At 33.0% G+C, this 16,755-nt stretch overlaps 1 long non-coding RNA gene across 1 annotated transcript; it reads left to right on the top strand.

Annotated features, from left to right (window-relative positions):
- The first annotated feature begins 10,830 nt into the window (after positions 1 to 10,830).
- LOC130496164 (uncharacterized) lies at positions 10,831 to 12,701 on the top strand. The gene is made up of 3 exons (XR_008935223.1): positions 10,831 to 11,092; positions 11,259 to 11,331; positions 11,454 to 12,701. It is a non-coding gene; the product is annotated as an uncharacterized LOC130496164 (long non-coding RNA).
- Positions 12,702 to 16,755: the final 4,054 nt, after the last annotated feature.

The raw sequence follows: 16,755 nt of genomic DNA, 5'->3' as shown, positions 1-16,755 counted from the left end.
TTCCAAAATGAATTGTAAGTATTCTCTTTACCGTTCATTAAAGTGTATAAGTGTTTCTCTTATGTTGTGGGGATTTCGTTCATACAATCGGAAAAGTGTTTATTATAGGGTAACACATCAATTTTTGACTTCATAATCAGTTTAAGACACTTAATAAGGCTTATATAAATGTTATTCAAACCGCAAATCGTTGTTTTCGGTTAAAAAAACCCTACTTCCTCGGAATATTCCGAGAAAATTCTGAGGAAAACTTGTTTTTCCTCAGAATTTCCTCAGAATATTCCGAGCAAATTCCGAGGAAAACATGTTTGGGATTTCAAAACATCATTTTTTGCCATATATCATTTCTTATACAAATGTAATGCATACCACTGAGGATTCTTTGTATAGATGATCGTAAACTATGAAATAACAAAATTCCAAAATGAATTGTAAGTATTCTCTTTACCGTTCATTAAAGTGTATAAGTGTTTCTCTTATGTTGTGGGGATTTCGTTCATACAATCGGAAAAATGTTTATTATAGGGTAACACACCAATTTTTGACTTCATAATCAGTTTAAGACACTTAATAAAGCTTATATAAATGTTATTCAAACCGCAAAACGTTATTTTCGGTTAAAAAAACTCTACTTCATCGGAATTTCAGACAAGCTATGTGAACAACAAAATGGGCTTGCGGGATACTGGAATAAAGCCCAATCAGAACAAGCTATGTGAACAACGAAATGGGCTTCCGGGATAGTGGAATAAAGCCCAATCGGTTTGATATGCTGGAATCAAATGAGGACCGGAAGAGTTGAAGACAGCGAGGAGAACTACTAGGGTTTTATCATTTTAGTATAAATACAGAACATGTGTTGTAAAGAACTCTTGAGCAAGTTTATGAAATGAAAAACATCAAACTTTATCCTCTTTTATTCTAGATCTCTTCTTGCTTTCAGATCTAACTCTCTAAACCTCGAAATTGGTCTTTTTTTTTGTTATGCTTTTTTCAGCATCAACAGAGACGAGGCTCTCCGAGCCAAAGCCCTAGCTGAAGAAAAAATGAGTAAGGCGGAGTTCTCCACCGCTCGCAGCTTCGCCCTCGAGACACAGAAGATGGACCAGACGCTGGAGACCATCTCCAACATGATTATTGTGTGCGACGTTCACTGCGCGGCGGATGATTATACATTAAGAGGCAAGACCGATTGGTACAAGATCCTCCAGGTCGACCACAACGCGGACACCAACGCCATCAGCAAACAGTACAAGAATCTCGCGCTTCTTATCCATCCGGACAAGAACAAGCTCCCCGGAGCTGAAGCCGCTTTCAAGTTGATTGGGGAAGCTCGTGAACTTCTCTATGACAAGGAAAAAAGGGCAATCATTGATATTGAACTCCAGAAGCATTCCCGAAGAAAGAAAGAGAAGAAAGAGAAGAAGAAGAAGAAGAAAGAGAATATTCCGAGCAAATTCTGAGCAAATTCCGAGGAAAACATGTTTGGGGTTTCAAAACATCATTTTTTGCCCTTTATCATTTCTTATACAAATGTAATGCATACCATTGAGGATTCTTTGTATAGATGATCGTAAACCATGAAATAACAAAATTCCAAAATGAATTGTAAGTATTCTATTTACCGTTCATTAAAGTGTATAAGTGTTTCTCTTATGTTTAGGGGATTTCGTTCATACAATCGGAAAAATGTTTATTATAGGGTAACACACCAATTTTTGACCGATTGGTACAAGATCCTCCAGGTCGACCACAACGCGGACACCAACGCCATCAGCAAACAGTACAAGAATCTCGCGCTTCTTATCCATCCGGACAAGAACAAGCTCCCCGGAGCCGAAGCCGCTTTCAAGTTGATTGGGGAAGCTCGTGAACTTCTCTGTGACAAGGAAAAAAGGGCAATCGTTGATATTGAACTCCAGAAGCATGCCCGAAGAAAGAAAGAGTAGAAAGAGGAGGAGACGGTGACATTCAAAGTCACCATGAGGGATGCATACATCAAGTCGGCTATGGTAAAATTTATATCAGAATATTCCGAGGAAATTCAGAGAAAAACATGTTTGGGGTTTCAAAACATCAATTATTTTTGCTCTATATCATTTCTTATACAAATGTAATGCGTACCATTGATGATTCTTTGTATAGATGATCGTAAACCATGAAATAACAAAATTCCAAAATGAATTGTAAGTATTCTCTTTACCGTTCATTAAAGTGTATAAGTGTTTCTCTTATGTTGTGGGGATTTCGTTCATACAATCGGAAAAGTGTTTATTATAGGGTAACACATCAATTTTTGACTTCATAATCAGTTTAAGACACTTAATAAGGCTTATATAAATGTTATTCAAACCACAAAACGTTGTTTTCGGTTAAAAAAACCCTACTTCCTCGGAATATTCCGAGCAAATTCCGAGGAAAACATGTTTGGGGTTTCAAAACATCATTTTTTGTTATATATCATTTCTTATACAAATGTAATGCATACCATTGAGGATTCTTTGTATAGATGATTGTAAACCTTGAAATAACAAAATTCCAAAATGAATTGTAAGTATTCTCTTTACCGTTTATTAAAGTGTATAAGTGTTTCTCTTATGTTGTGGGGATTTCGTTCATATAATCGGAAAAATGTTTATTATAGGGTAATACACCAATTTTTGACTTCATAATCAGTTTAAGACACTTAATAAGGCTTATATAAATGTTATTCAAACCGCAAAAAACCTACTTCATCGGAATTTCCTCGGAATATTTCGAGGAAATTCCGAGGACAACTTATTTTTCCTCAGAATTTCCTAAGAATATTCCGAGGAACACAAAACCTATAATCAAAACTTGTTTTTCCTCACAATTTCCTCGGAATTTTCCGAGGCTTTTCCGAATAACACAAACCCTATAATCAAATCTTTAAACCCTATTCTGAAGAATATGTTTTCCTCGGCATTTCATCAGAAAACACCGACGGATAGTGAGTTCCTCGGAATTTCCTTGGAAAATTTTCGGAATATTCCGAGGAACTCATTTTTCGTCGGAACGTCCGTCAGAATTACGCTGTTTTTTTGTAGTGGATGAAACCCACAAGTTTTATTTCATTTAGAGTACCAGTATTGAAAATCGAAAAATAAAGCTATAAAATTACCAGTATTATAACAACATCTAATTGTAACTTGTTACAATTTTTTTTATCAAACTTGTTACAAGTTTACAACTTGATATTTAGATGAAGTGCCTACAGCCTACTGATCGAGATACTGAAATTCCATAGGACAACTGATCATAGATTCTTTTCAGAGATGCTAGCTTCATTACTTCCATAAACAAGAATTTGGGAACAGTTAATAAAAAGAGAATCAAGCAGTGGTAGTCTGGTGGTAGCTTTTCGGGGTTCGGTGTGCACCCATGTCAATTTTAGGTTCGATTCCTGATTGGAATTAACTTGTTGCTGTTTATCTAAGTTTTAACTTCGATTCAGGTGGTTAACACGGTGGACCGTAACAAATATCGGTCTACCTCTTGGTAATATTAGGAACGCATACAAACTTAAATCAGACAATGTGGTAAGCTTCTGGCTAATCTATTATGTATCATTAAGTCCATTTTTTTCATGGGACCGGGTAGCGGATATATTTATCATAAAAAACTTAAAAGAACGATAAAACTTACGAAAACGTTATTTATCTTTTTTTCATCATCGAGATTCAAATGATTAGAATAAGACACAAAACCCATCATATACCGCTTGACATACCATGGTTTTAATTATCTCTCTCACATTTTGTTGAGGCTAGTGTTTTTTTGCTAAACCATGGCTAATTTTCAAGTCATTATCTATATAATTTGGAAGGAGTGTAATGACTTGAAGTATTTGAAGAAGCCAAGACAAAATGACCAAGTGGCCAAGATCATAGACAAGATAGTGAAGAACAAGATCATGTCAACTAAGTATACTGAAATATGTCAAAACGGGATTTTTTTCTCCAACTTTGGTTTAAAGCACACACTTAGTTTATTATTCATAGTGTAGCTGGTTCTAATTCTTTTGTACATAAACATCTATTCCTTTGATGAATAATAAATTTAATATTTCATCAAAAAAATAATAATCCATCTCATCATGAAAACTAGGCAAACTAATATTATGACTCAAGAAAGAGAAGACATTGGTTTCATGGTTCAGGTCTACCATGACCTTGGGAGCCAAATAATCCTCATCTATCTTATTAAAATTGAAGTACAAAATAGAACTAATCATGTTTTTAACATATTTATTACATTTTTTTCTTTATTTTTGTTCATTTTAAATACTTTATTTAATTGCATTTTCCTAAATAATTTGACAATATTTATTATAAAAGTATAAAACATAACTTATTTATTTTTAAGTGTTTTATTATATCTTTTACATTCCTCTTTTCATATTTTTAACTATTTCATTGATTATTTTTACTATTATAATTTAACATTGTTTATTTTACGTGTCAACTATAATAATTTCATACGTTTGAATGCATTTTCTCCATCCGTGACAAGAATTCAAACCAATTAACAAATAACTTTTTATTTGTTTAAATAATCAGTTAGGTATGACTATTCAGGTATATGTTGGGTACGGATTGGTTTTCTCGTTTATCAAGTTTTTTTTTTTGGTTTTGAAATTATGCGTTGTTTGGATATTATAATTTTTTGGATGGATTCGAATCGGGTCTTTCCAGGTCTGGATGAATTAGATTATGATGTGTAAGGAGCATCATAAAGTAAATAAAAAACATATGTGTTTTAAATCCCTAGTCCCTTAGACATTATTTTCCAAGAGATTTTGATACATGTCTTCTCTACAATCATTTTCACCAAATAAATGTGAACTGGCATGCTAAAATGATGATGTGGCTTATGATTTAATATGACATGAACAATTAAGTTTAATATTTATTTATATTTTTGGTGAATTCTCTTGAATATAGTAATAAATTATACACTATCATTGAAGTAAATCTATTAAAATATGACATTAAATAATATAATAATAAAATATAATTATATTTTATAAATTTTGAAATATTATTTATATCTTTATTTTAAATAGTTATACAATTTACTACTAAAAATAATTTTCAGAATGTTTTACATTTTTTAATCCTATATCAGTTTCTTTTATATATCTAAATTTTTTAGAAATTTTGTTTTTTTTTTGATGATTATACAACTTTATATCAATTTTTATTAATTTTATACAAGTTTATTTAATATATTTTATCCAGAAAATATAGATAAAAAAATCTATCTAAAACTATAATTTTAAATGTTACATATCTATTCTTAAATATAACTTAAATAAACAAAATTATTTATTTTATCTTAATTTTATATTTAATTAAATATTAATAATAAAATAAATTTAAAAATATTAAATTTTATTTTAAAATATCTTTTAAATTTAAATATTTTTTACTGCACATAGTGCCGGAAAGCACCTAATTTGTTTATAAAAATAAAACACTAATATCCTCATGAATATGTAGATTAAGCTCTAGTATTTTCTATTAAAACATTATCATGTCTAATTGATAAATATTTAGTCCAATTTTTATTTTATTGAGCCAATTATAAATTAAAATCAATTTTCATAATTGTGATTACTTTTTAATAATACACATTTTGCAACCTCCATAAATATGGATCTACTCCTCTCAAACAAACGTGTTATGTATGTTAATAATTATTCTTTCTTTTTTATTTTAACTAAATGCGGATGATTATCTATATTACTCTATTACAAATACATATATATTACTCTATTAGACTTATTAAATTAAATATATAGGTTGCAAAATTAAATAAGGATTCTCCATTATGATTTTTTTTTAAATACGTACATGCACAACAAGACATATTTTAAGTTAAGCAAACTCATTATAATTGGGAAGACAGAAATAACATATATATATAGATAGTCATCCACATTTAGTTAAAATCAAAAAGAAGGAATGCGGAGACAACTGGTATCAGTCAAGGAGCCATGCCGGTACGTTACCTCGGTGTTCCATTGGCATCTAAGAAAATGACTAAGACAGATTATCAACCCCTCCTCGATAAAATCACTGCGCGCTTCAACTTTTGGACCTCTAGGCATCTTTCGTTTGCTGGAAGATTTCAGTTGATTCAGACGGTCATATTTTCTACGATTTCGTTCTGGGCTTCCATCTTTGTCTTACCAAAGCAATGCATAGCGGAGTTGGGGCGACTTTGTAATGCATTTCTTTGGAGAGGAAACACCTCTTCGGCTAGGGGTGCAAAGGTAGCGTGGGACTCGGTATGTACTTCGAAGGAGTCAGGAGGTTTGGGCCTCAAAAGACTTGCGGAGTGGAATACAGTGTTAGGACTCAAACTTATTTGGCTGCTCTTTGCCTCAAGTGGCTCCTTATGGGTATCTTGGGTTTGTCTGAGGCTCATTGGCGAGAGGAACTTCTGGGAATTGGATGCTACATCAGCTGGTAGTTGGGTTTGGCGCAGCATCTGTAAGCTGAGAGATATTGCTCGACCCTTTGTTGTTTGTGAAGTTGGCTCGGGTATCTCGGCGAGTTTCTGGTTGGATAATTGGACTGGCAGAGGCCCTCTCATCGATATTGCTGGCGCTTTTGGTCCTATGCTTTCTGGTCTTTCTTTAAGTGCAACAGTTGCGGAAGCACTGACAGAAGAAGGGTGGTGGTTGGACCGTTCGCGTAGCCGGAATCCCACGCTCCTCCTAATTAAGAACTGCCTTCCGGACGCTGCTACTATTTTGGAATCGGAAGTGGATGATCGATATCTTTGGCAGACTGGCTCAGGCCCTCCTAAGGATAGTTTCTCTACCTCAGCAACGTGGAAGACTCTTCATCCTGATGGTGAAGTAGTTCCCTGGTGTGATCAGGTTTGGTTTGCGGGTCGTATCCCGAAACATGCGTTCATAACATGGCTGGTTGCAAGAGACAGAATGAGCACAAGGGACAGGCTGATTTCGTGGGGGGGTTGCAGGTCCCGTCAGTGTGCATTTTGTGCAATGCTAGTGATGAGAATAGACAGCATTTATTCTTTGACTGTCCTTATTCCTCTGCGGTGTGGTCTTTCTTCTGTAACAGGTTACATCTCACACCTCCCCCATTGTTTGACGATGGTTTGAGATGGCTGAAAGACCCCATTGAAGATAAGAACTTAGTGCTCATCACAAGACTGCTCTTTCAAGCTTCTATATATCACATTTGGAAGGAAAGAAACTCGCGACTTCATAGAGGTATAGCTCGGCAATCGGACCTAGTGATTGCGGACATCAAGCAGACGATCATCCTCAGGCTCGACCCTCTCTCGCGGAAACAAAAAGCTCCTCTTGGTTTCTCCTTGCTCTCGTATTGGTTCCAAGTGTTTTGATGTACGGCGTTGTTCTTGCCGTGGTTGGAAATTTTTTTTTGGGTAGTTTTTAGGCTAACTGCCTCTGGGCCTTCCCCGAGAAGGGTGCCCCCTCTTTTTGTATTTGGGCCGAACCCTTTATTAATTAATATATCGGAATTCCTTTAAAAAAAGGAATAATTATTAACATATGTAACCGCTTGTTTGAGAGGAGTGGATCCTTATATTTGTGGAGGTGGCAAAATGTGTATTATTAAAAAGTAATCACGATTATGAAAAATTGATTTTAATTAGAACTGGCTCAATAAAATAAAAGTTGGACTAAACGTTTATTAATTAGACCAAATGATGTTTTAATAAAATAAACTAGATTTTGATCTGCGATTGGTTGATAAAAATATTTGACATTAATAGTGTTTTGGTTTTAATAGTATATATTATCATGTTATCAAGTCGTGTTATATTGAAAAAGAAAATGATTTAAAAATATATATCTCAATTATTTTAGTTGAGATTTTTTATATAATCTCTTGTGTTACAACATATTTTTTATATTTGGTGTGCATGTTATAAGAGTTATATTTTTTAAACTGGTGTAACATAGGTTTTACTTTCTAAATTTTGGGTTAATCTAATAGTATAGATTTGTAGATGTTTTAATAATTTTAGAAGTGTTTTCATACCCGACCTAGACTCACAGTCAAACTGATAAATTCAGTTATTTGAATATAATCCAGTTCAAATTTATTTGAAACTGATACGTAAAAATCTGATAAACCCCGATAAAATTTGAATTAGTATTTTAGTTTTGTTGTACAATATTATGTTAAAAAGTCGTTTTATATCGAAAGCAGCTCTGGCAATTGATTGAGAAACCCAAGACTTTATTCTCACGGGTCTTTAAAGGACGGTACTTTAGGAATGCTTCACCCCTAGAGCCAATCCGATCATACTCCCCGTCGTATGGCTGGAGGAGTATTATCTCTGCTAGATCTCTGGTTAGTAAAGGACTAATCAAAAGGGTGGGAACAGGATCTTCTATCTCAGTATGGAATGATCCCTGGATCCCATCCACCCGCCCGAGACCAGCAAACAAAAACCTTCATACTAATCACCCTGATCTTACAGTTGATTCTCTAATTGATTCAACTACAATAACTTGGAATTCGCAGGCACTTCAGAATTTAGTGGACCCTCAGGATGTAAAAGTCATCGAAAGTATCCCGCTGAGTAGGAATCATCTGGAGGATAGGGATGGATGGCATTTCACAAACAACGGAAAATATACGGTGAAATCAGGATACCAAGTAGAGAGAGTTTATCCTGATAAGGAGAAACCAATAGTAGCATTTGGACCTACAGTTGATATTTTGAAATCATTCTGCTGGAAAGTAAGATGTCCACCAAAGCTAAAACATTTTCTATGGCAATTGGTATCAGGGTGCATAGCAGTTAAAAAGAATCTGCAGGTAAGAGGGATAAGAGGCGACATATGCTGTGATAGGTGCGGCGCTTCCGAGGAATCCATAAATCATGTGTTTTTTTAGTGTCCACCAGCGCGTCAGGTATGGACTCTTTCACAGATCCCCTCCAATCCAGCTAATTTTCCCTATCAAGGCCTTTTTACAAATATGGACTATTTATTTTGGAGAATTGATCCGAAGATGGAAACTCATCAGTATGCTTGGATTTTATGGTATATTTGGAAAGGACTAACAAGGTTTTTAGTAATTTAGATGTTGACCCGAGATACTTTGAAATTGGCAGAGACAGAATCAGCACTGTAATGATGCACAAAATGCAAATACAGAGACTCTGGTACGACAAGCTGTGGTGGCACCACAAACGGCAAATCCAGGACGTTGGTGTTTCACAGATGGTGCGTGGAAAGAAAAAGATAGATTCTCGGGGCAAAGTTGGTATAGTACTTTAGAAGGTTTTGACAGTTTGATGGGAGCACGGAATGTCAGAGCGAGTCTCTCTCCCCTTCACTCGGAAGTGGAGGCTCTGATATGGGCAATGGAAAGTATGAGAAATTTGCGTCAGTTCAGGGTTACGTTTGCAACGGATTGTTCCCAATTGGTAAAGATGGTTTCGGAACTAGAGGAATTGCCAGTTTTTGCAAGTTATCTGGAAGATATAAAGACCCTCAAAGATGGCTTCGTCAACTCAGAGATTTTTCATGTACCAAGACAGCAGAATATACAGGCGGATAGACTAGCACAAAGTGCCAGGACACAACCGTCTTTGTTGTTCACATGGATGCAGAGTTACCGGCATGGTTTTCAGAGTCCGGATGAGAGTGTGTGTTTTACGCTGATGACAAAAAAAAAATCGAAGAAGAGAATGCTTTTTAATTTAAAGTTAAAAATTTATGAATTTATTTATTTGATAGTTTGTATGTTACAACAATATTATTATATTTTTTTGCTATATATAAGATTTTCATTAGTTGAAGTAGTGAGACTTAAGATTTATGATTTTGGTCTTATGTAATAATATAGATTTTATGTTTTAATAGTTTTAAAATTAATTTAAAATAATAATTTTTAATTTGTTTTTAAAATAGATTAATACATATTGTTTTGTTTTAAGATATTTTTTGGTAAAGTGTGTTTATCAAAATTTTATTTTCTAAGTATTAAAATAAATTTATTTTTGAACTTGTAACTTCAAATATTTAATATAAAACTTGTGGGTTAAATTATAATACATATTTACAACATATGTTTTGGGTTTAAATGGTTAGACTTTATTTAAAATAATTATCCACACTATAGATTTTTTAGGTCATAGTGCCGTAACATTATATGAGAAACCATAGTCCTCATTAGAATTTTTAAATATAGGCTAATAAAATGAATTACTGAAATAATAGATTATCTCAAGAAAATTAATCCAAGAAAATGAACATTACGGTTGGATTTTGGTTAAACAAAATCTTTGACCCACTAAAATATGTTGATTATTAAATAAAAACATTTAATGTTATATAGTTAGAGAAATTTAAGGTAGGACAAAAAAAAATGAATTAAATAAAAGAGTCCTAACAACCTTGAATAAATAGACTTTTTTAGACTCCTTCCCTTTAAATAGTATAGATTTAAAAAGAAACTAAAACAAAAAAATATATCTATTCTTTGAGAGAGCGGATCTATATACTATACTAAAAGGAGAATATCCTCCACTCTAAAGCTATCCACGTCACTTAATTAAATCAACCAATAGTGAAGCTTATTTTGCCATGTCATGTCAGACTGTCTTAGAAGTTAAAATCGGGCCACACTTACTTGGGCTGATTAAAAATCGAAGTAGCCCATTTAAACCTTTTCTCTTTCTCAGCACGATGTTCGTAGCAAGACAGGGTTCTCCAACTTTTCCACTCCATCATCACCGTTTTCAATTTCTAAACTCCGTTAGTGTGAAGTCATCAAGCTCCAATCTTAATCATTCAATTAATTATGTTCTTTACTTCTCTCTTCATGAGAGCTGGGATATGCAGTGATTAGTTCAGTAGTCGTACCGGGTCAAACTCTCCAAATTCCCCTTTCTCACACTATAAGTAACCGTTGATGTTATTCACCTGCTCCTCCGCACACTGATTGATGGAACCTACCACCTCTGTGTCTCCCAATCCGAGTAGAACCTCACAGATAATAGTTCTGATGGGCTTTGACTTGGTCTTGCGATGTTGTTGATACATGAGCAGGTATAAGAACTACCTAATATGATCATTTTCAATCGTTGTATCTTCCCCCTACTGTACTTACCAATTTATGTTATTTTAGGGTTTGTTAGATTCCAAATTGTTTTTAGGTTACAGAATTGAATCTTAAGAGTTTCTGATTGCATTTCTCTTATGGAATACCAATCAGTTACTGTTACCATTTCAGAAGGTTTAGAGCAGCTTCAACTTCCCCGTGAGCACCGCTGATTCTCCACACGTAGGTATTATCTTATGTTCTTCTTGCTAAAATTTTGAGATTTAAGCTGTTTACTCATGTCTAGCTGCTACCTAATATTTACTTTCTGTTTCAGACCTAAAATGCTGTTGTTGTTCTTTCTATCAGGAGGTGAACAATTCCCACTCAAGCATGTGATATAGGCATATAGCAGCAGCTGCAAATGTAGCTCTTAAAAGAATCAGAGACGGAACGCCTGGCAACCGTTGCATCTTATTTTAATCTTTATTTGCGGTAGGTTTTCAATAATTATCTGCTGATATTCGTGATTGTTAAGCTTTTAGTTCTCTCTCCCTCTTGGTTTATTGCTAATGTCTGGAAGAATCTCATGAGATGAAGAAGATAACGTTTGGGGATCAGAAAGTGATCTTTACACAGGAAGAAAGAAAGAGTAAATGTTTCTGGAAATTTTCAATACCATATATACACATAAAGATGTATATATCAATATCCAAGTTAGGAACCTTTTAAAAATTATTTGATTAACAAATTGGAAGCATCGACTGTATGCATTGGGAGTGGAAGAATTGTCCGACCGCTTGGAAAGGAATGTATTCACGAGGACACGATAAACCAACAATTGTGTTGGAGGCGGTAGCTTCTCAAGACCTCTGGATATGGCACGCGTTTTTTGGAGCTCCAGGTACTTTGAACGATCTTAATATTCTTGATCGATCACCTGTTTTTGATGAAATAATTAACGGAGACGCTCCCGAAGTCAATTTCCATGTCAACGGCAGGGAATACGGTTTGGCTTACTTTCTTGCCGATGGTATTTATCCGAAATGGGCTTCTTTTATTCAATCTATCCGACTCCCACAAGGTCAAAAACAATCTTTATTTGCTACCACGCAAGAATCCGTGCGAAAGGATGTTGAGCGTGCCTTCGGAGTCCTCCAATCTAGATTTGCGATTGTAAGAAATCCATCAAAATTATGGGATAAACACAAAATAGGAAATATTATCAAAGCATGTATCATACTTCATAATATGATTGTCGAAGATGAACGAGGTTCCTACCTTCACGCTTCAGAATTTCAACAACCAGAAGATCAGGATCCCACTTTTGTAGTCAAACGGCCTACAAACTTCCGTACTACACTGGGTCGTCGAGCAGAAGTTCGAGATACTCAAGGCCATCATCAATTAAAACAAGATTTGGTTGAACATATATGGGCTAAATTTGGGCATCTACCGAGTCACAACAATGTTTAAGTTTATTTGAATTCAATATAATGTTTTTTTGCTTTTTTTATCTTCTTTGTAATTTTTTTCCTTAATTTTCAACTTTCTATTCTCTCATGTTTTTCTCAATATTATTTATTTCTTTTTTAATTAAAATATTTAATTAATTTCCTAAGGACTTTATAAAGTCCTACCAATAATCAAATATTATGAGAATGTCCTTAATTTTTGTCCCTCTCCAAAAATACCATTAAAATACTCTAAGGACTTTTACAAGAACCAAACCGTTAATCATGCTCTTAGGAAGACAATGTGTGAGACCTGCCCGCCGTTGAAAATATTTAATCTTACGCCATATATTTGAAAATAATTACCGTGAATTTGTTCCAACGAGAAAACAAACGGATTACATTTTTTACATAATTTGTATGTTCTTTTTGTGACATGTTTTTTTTTTTGAACTGATTTTCAAATTTTTGTGACATGTTACGATGAATAACTGGGCTAACAACAACAGACGTTGTTAAACACAAGCATTAGTAGTAATTACAATGATTGAAACACATCTGATTGGAAACAGTTGCGATGAAAAGCGTATAAAAGGGAGACTCAATCACATCATGGAGAGCTATTTAAAGACTTATACCAAGCGCACCAACATTGTAACCACTACTTCAAATTATATTCATTCAGCTACAAACCAACATAAAAGTAAAGACTAATCTATTTGGGACAAGGCTGGAATTCTTAATTTAGAGTCATTATTGGTTTATATTATTTAAATATAAAGTTACAGTGATGGTTTGTTGAAGGAATTGTTCTTAAAAATGGTTTGTTCTGTTATATATTTTATTTATAATGTTTTTTCATGAACTGGTTAGGAGAATAATATTATCTTTATTCTTGGATTAATTTCTTATTCAAATTTATTTCTATTATGAAACTGTTCAACTTAATTGGTACTACAACTCAATAGTTTTAAATTTAAAACAAATTTTAAATCGACTGGAAATTTACTATTGTTTTTTACAAAACCTCAATAAATAAGATAAAATTTGTTTTAAATCATAACAAGGTTTAGTTAAGTTTTGCTCATCTTACTTATCATTTTATATATATTTCCAGTAATAACAAACAACAAATTGTGAGTTCAATTATTAAAAGAAAAATTTGGACACTATGCAATTAATAAATACAAACCAAATTTTTACCGATTTAACAATTTAAAATCAATTGGTATAAACAAAAATAATTATATTCAAATACAAGTGTAAATTTTTCAATTTAGCTAAAACTTATACGAATATCCCGGGAGTAGCCCGAGAAAAACCCTAATATTTTATAAAATAAAAATCCAAAAATTGAATATAAAAATCGTAGAACCTACAATTTTGAACATTGCTACTGTGGCATAGATGATACAAATATACTAAAGATTCATAATGGTCTTAATTACAATGTTCATAATCTTGTTACAGGACCAAGTTCAAAATATTTATCGAAATAGCCATATGATACAAATATAGTAAAGAGTATGTGGTGTTTGAGGCTTTAACTTATTAGTAGATTCTGGTTTCTAATGAGAGGTAGAGACTTATTTAGTTATTTTTTGGGTTTAAGCAAAAGGGCTAAAAATTTTGTGGAGTTATTTTTATTGTATGTTTCAAGCCAAAACAAATATTCCTAGATTATTCAAGAGATAAAGATTCAGTGTACGGATTATTTGGATGATCATTGTTTTAGTCACATCTATTATCGTATGTATAAGTTTCATTTATGATTTTCTGTCTTATCATATGTGTTTGTGTATAAAGTAAGAAAAAATTGTTTTTACCTTTTATACATTAACTAAATTTCATTGATGTAATTTTAATTTAACTTAATATTATTAAATATTATCAAAGTTAATAGAAGTGTTAAAAAACAATGATGTATTACATTTTCAATATAAAACAAATAAAACAATGTTTTATTTCTACTTATATGAATAGTATGTATATAAATTAATGATTTATGAAAATGAAACTATATGTTTAAAAATCATAAATTTAGTAAAACCAAATTTCAAAGTTTAAATCGGCAAAAAACGGAAAATGGCCGAAAATTAAAAATATGTTGGAGAGAGGGTTCGTACCATGGTCCAGGCGCCTGCACGAAAGATATTCCTATGTCGAATGAGACATCAGGAAAAAAAATTTAGGGGTTTGAGAATATCTTCGGCCAAAATATATAAACATCTAATTATGTAAATAAGTGTGTTCCATTTACAGATGACTGAGGCTTTGGGGGAACAAAATATTTAAATAATCATTTTATAAAAAAATTGAGTAAAGCACGTTTCTTCGGAATATTCTGGATAGCGCGGTTTCTTAAAAATCACATCTATTCGCTATGTTATGGATTACCAAATTAAAACTACTTTTTAATCTCGGGTAGGTTCAATTATAATTAGTTTGTTTTTACCGGATTGAACACCTCTAAATAATTTACCGACTTTCTCATTGCTTTGAGAAATACAACACTTTCATTCCAAACACAAACATTAAAACATATGATCGGAAAATAAACTATCAACACACTTTTCCGCGCGTAGCGCGGAGAAAGAATCTAGTACCGTTAAAACTCTTTAAGGACCAAAGGCCCATAAATAAAACATGGAAATCGGTCCATTCCCAACCATTGCTTAAACCGATAAATTAAAAAATGGGTCGAACCGGGCTTTTCTCCGGTTGAGAGTCAAAAAGTACGATGTAGAGAGCCTAGACAAGTTGAGACTTCTGTCAGAGTCTGTCGCCGCCATTGACCGAGAGGGGTGGGTGTTGGGGTATCTATTCGGGTTCGGTTCGGATCTATTCGGATTTCGGGTTTCAATAGTTTCAGCTTCATTCGGGTATTTCTAAAATTTGGTTCGGATTCGATTCGGATCTTTGCGGGTTCAGTTCGAGTTCGGATAACCCATTTAAATTATTTTTAAAATTTTAAAATTCATTATATATTTTAAATTTTTCAAAATCTAGATATAAAATAATACATTATAAACAAATTTGAATAACAAATGTCAAAATACCTAAACTTAACATATAAATTAGTTTGGTTTGAACATTTGGATAAAGAATCAATAGATTGTTTAAGTATTTTTGGTGTTTTGAGTATATCTTAGCTATTTTGGATATTTACTTTTGACTATTTGTAATTTTGTATATTATTTTCAAGTATTTTGGAAAAATAAAAAGTATCTTATATATTTTGGATATTTTTAATATACATAAAATCTAAAAATAATTAAAAAAATTTGGTATATATATCTATTTTAGATACATTCGGATATCCAAAATATTTCGGTTCATGTCAGATTCGTTTTTGACTACAAATATCACTAGACGGACCTTGTAGTCCTAAAAGGTCTCTAGAAATATCAGAACTTTGTGATTTTACAACAAAAAATACACAACTCTTTTAGGATAGAAACATAATTTGAAAAAGGCAGACCACAAATTTGTAATTTAGTCATTAATGCTTATATATAGTCATTATTATCCCAATTCAATAGGAAACTAACAAGAGAAAAAAGTAACGTAAATCTTCTACCTTTGACATCTCTAACACCGCCTCTTTGTGCACCCGTATTTCGTAAGGTCGATATTGTTCCAATCTTTTAACAATGTCACACACGCAAAAACAAGTAGGAGAAGCTTTCGATTCATTAAATCGTTTATGCGACTGATTATGTGCTTCGACGCTACTACGGCTGAAGGCGATAAACGGGAAAGATCTAAGACACTTTCACGGAGGAGCAGCTTGGTTCACTCCATAAAAACATCTCCCACTAATGCTTTCCTTAGTGGTCCGATGGTAGACGAAGAAAGGGATGAGAAGATTAAAGATGTTATCCTCTATTGTAAGATGAATTCCCCACTTAATTTACCATGAACTTTACCGCAGTTCCTTTTCTTTATTTATTTAATTATTTCGTTTTTTTACTGTCCATTTTTACTCATAATGAGGTTGTAGATTACTGATAAATTCTTATAAACTGTGATTCACTTTCACCAAAAAAATCCGTCTATAGTCATTTACGTCCTTTATAGTTTATATTCTTTTTCTTTTGCTTGATCCATGGCTAACATACTTAGTAGTTATATCAGCTAAATATGTCCAGTGTCCACACTCGGATGATCGGTGGTTAGACTTCTGAATTTATCGGTTTAGTAAAACAATATATATT

Source organism: Raphanus sativus, chromosome 6, assembly GCF_000801105.2.
Source record: "Raphanus sativus cultivar WK10039 chromosome 6, ASM80110v3, whole genome shotgun sequence".
In the NCBI taxonomy this organism is placed as follows: Eukaryota; Viridiplantae; Streptophyta; class Magnoliopsida; order Brassicales; family Brassicaceae; genus Raphanus; species Raphanus sativus.
The sequence above is the reverse complement of the archived record's forward strand: the minus strand, read 5'-3'. Positions and strand labels throughout refer to the sequence as shown.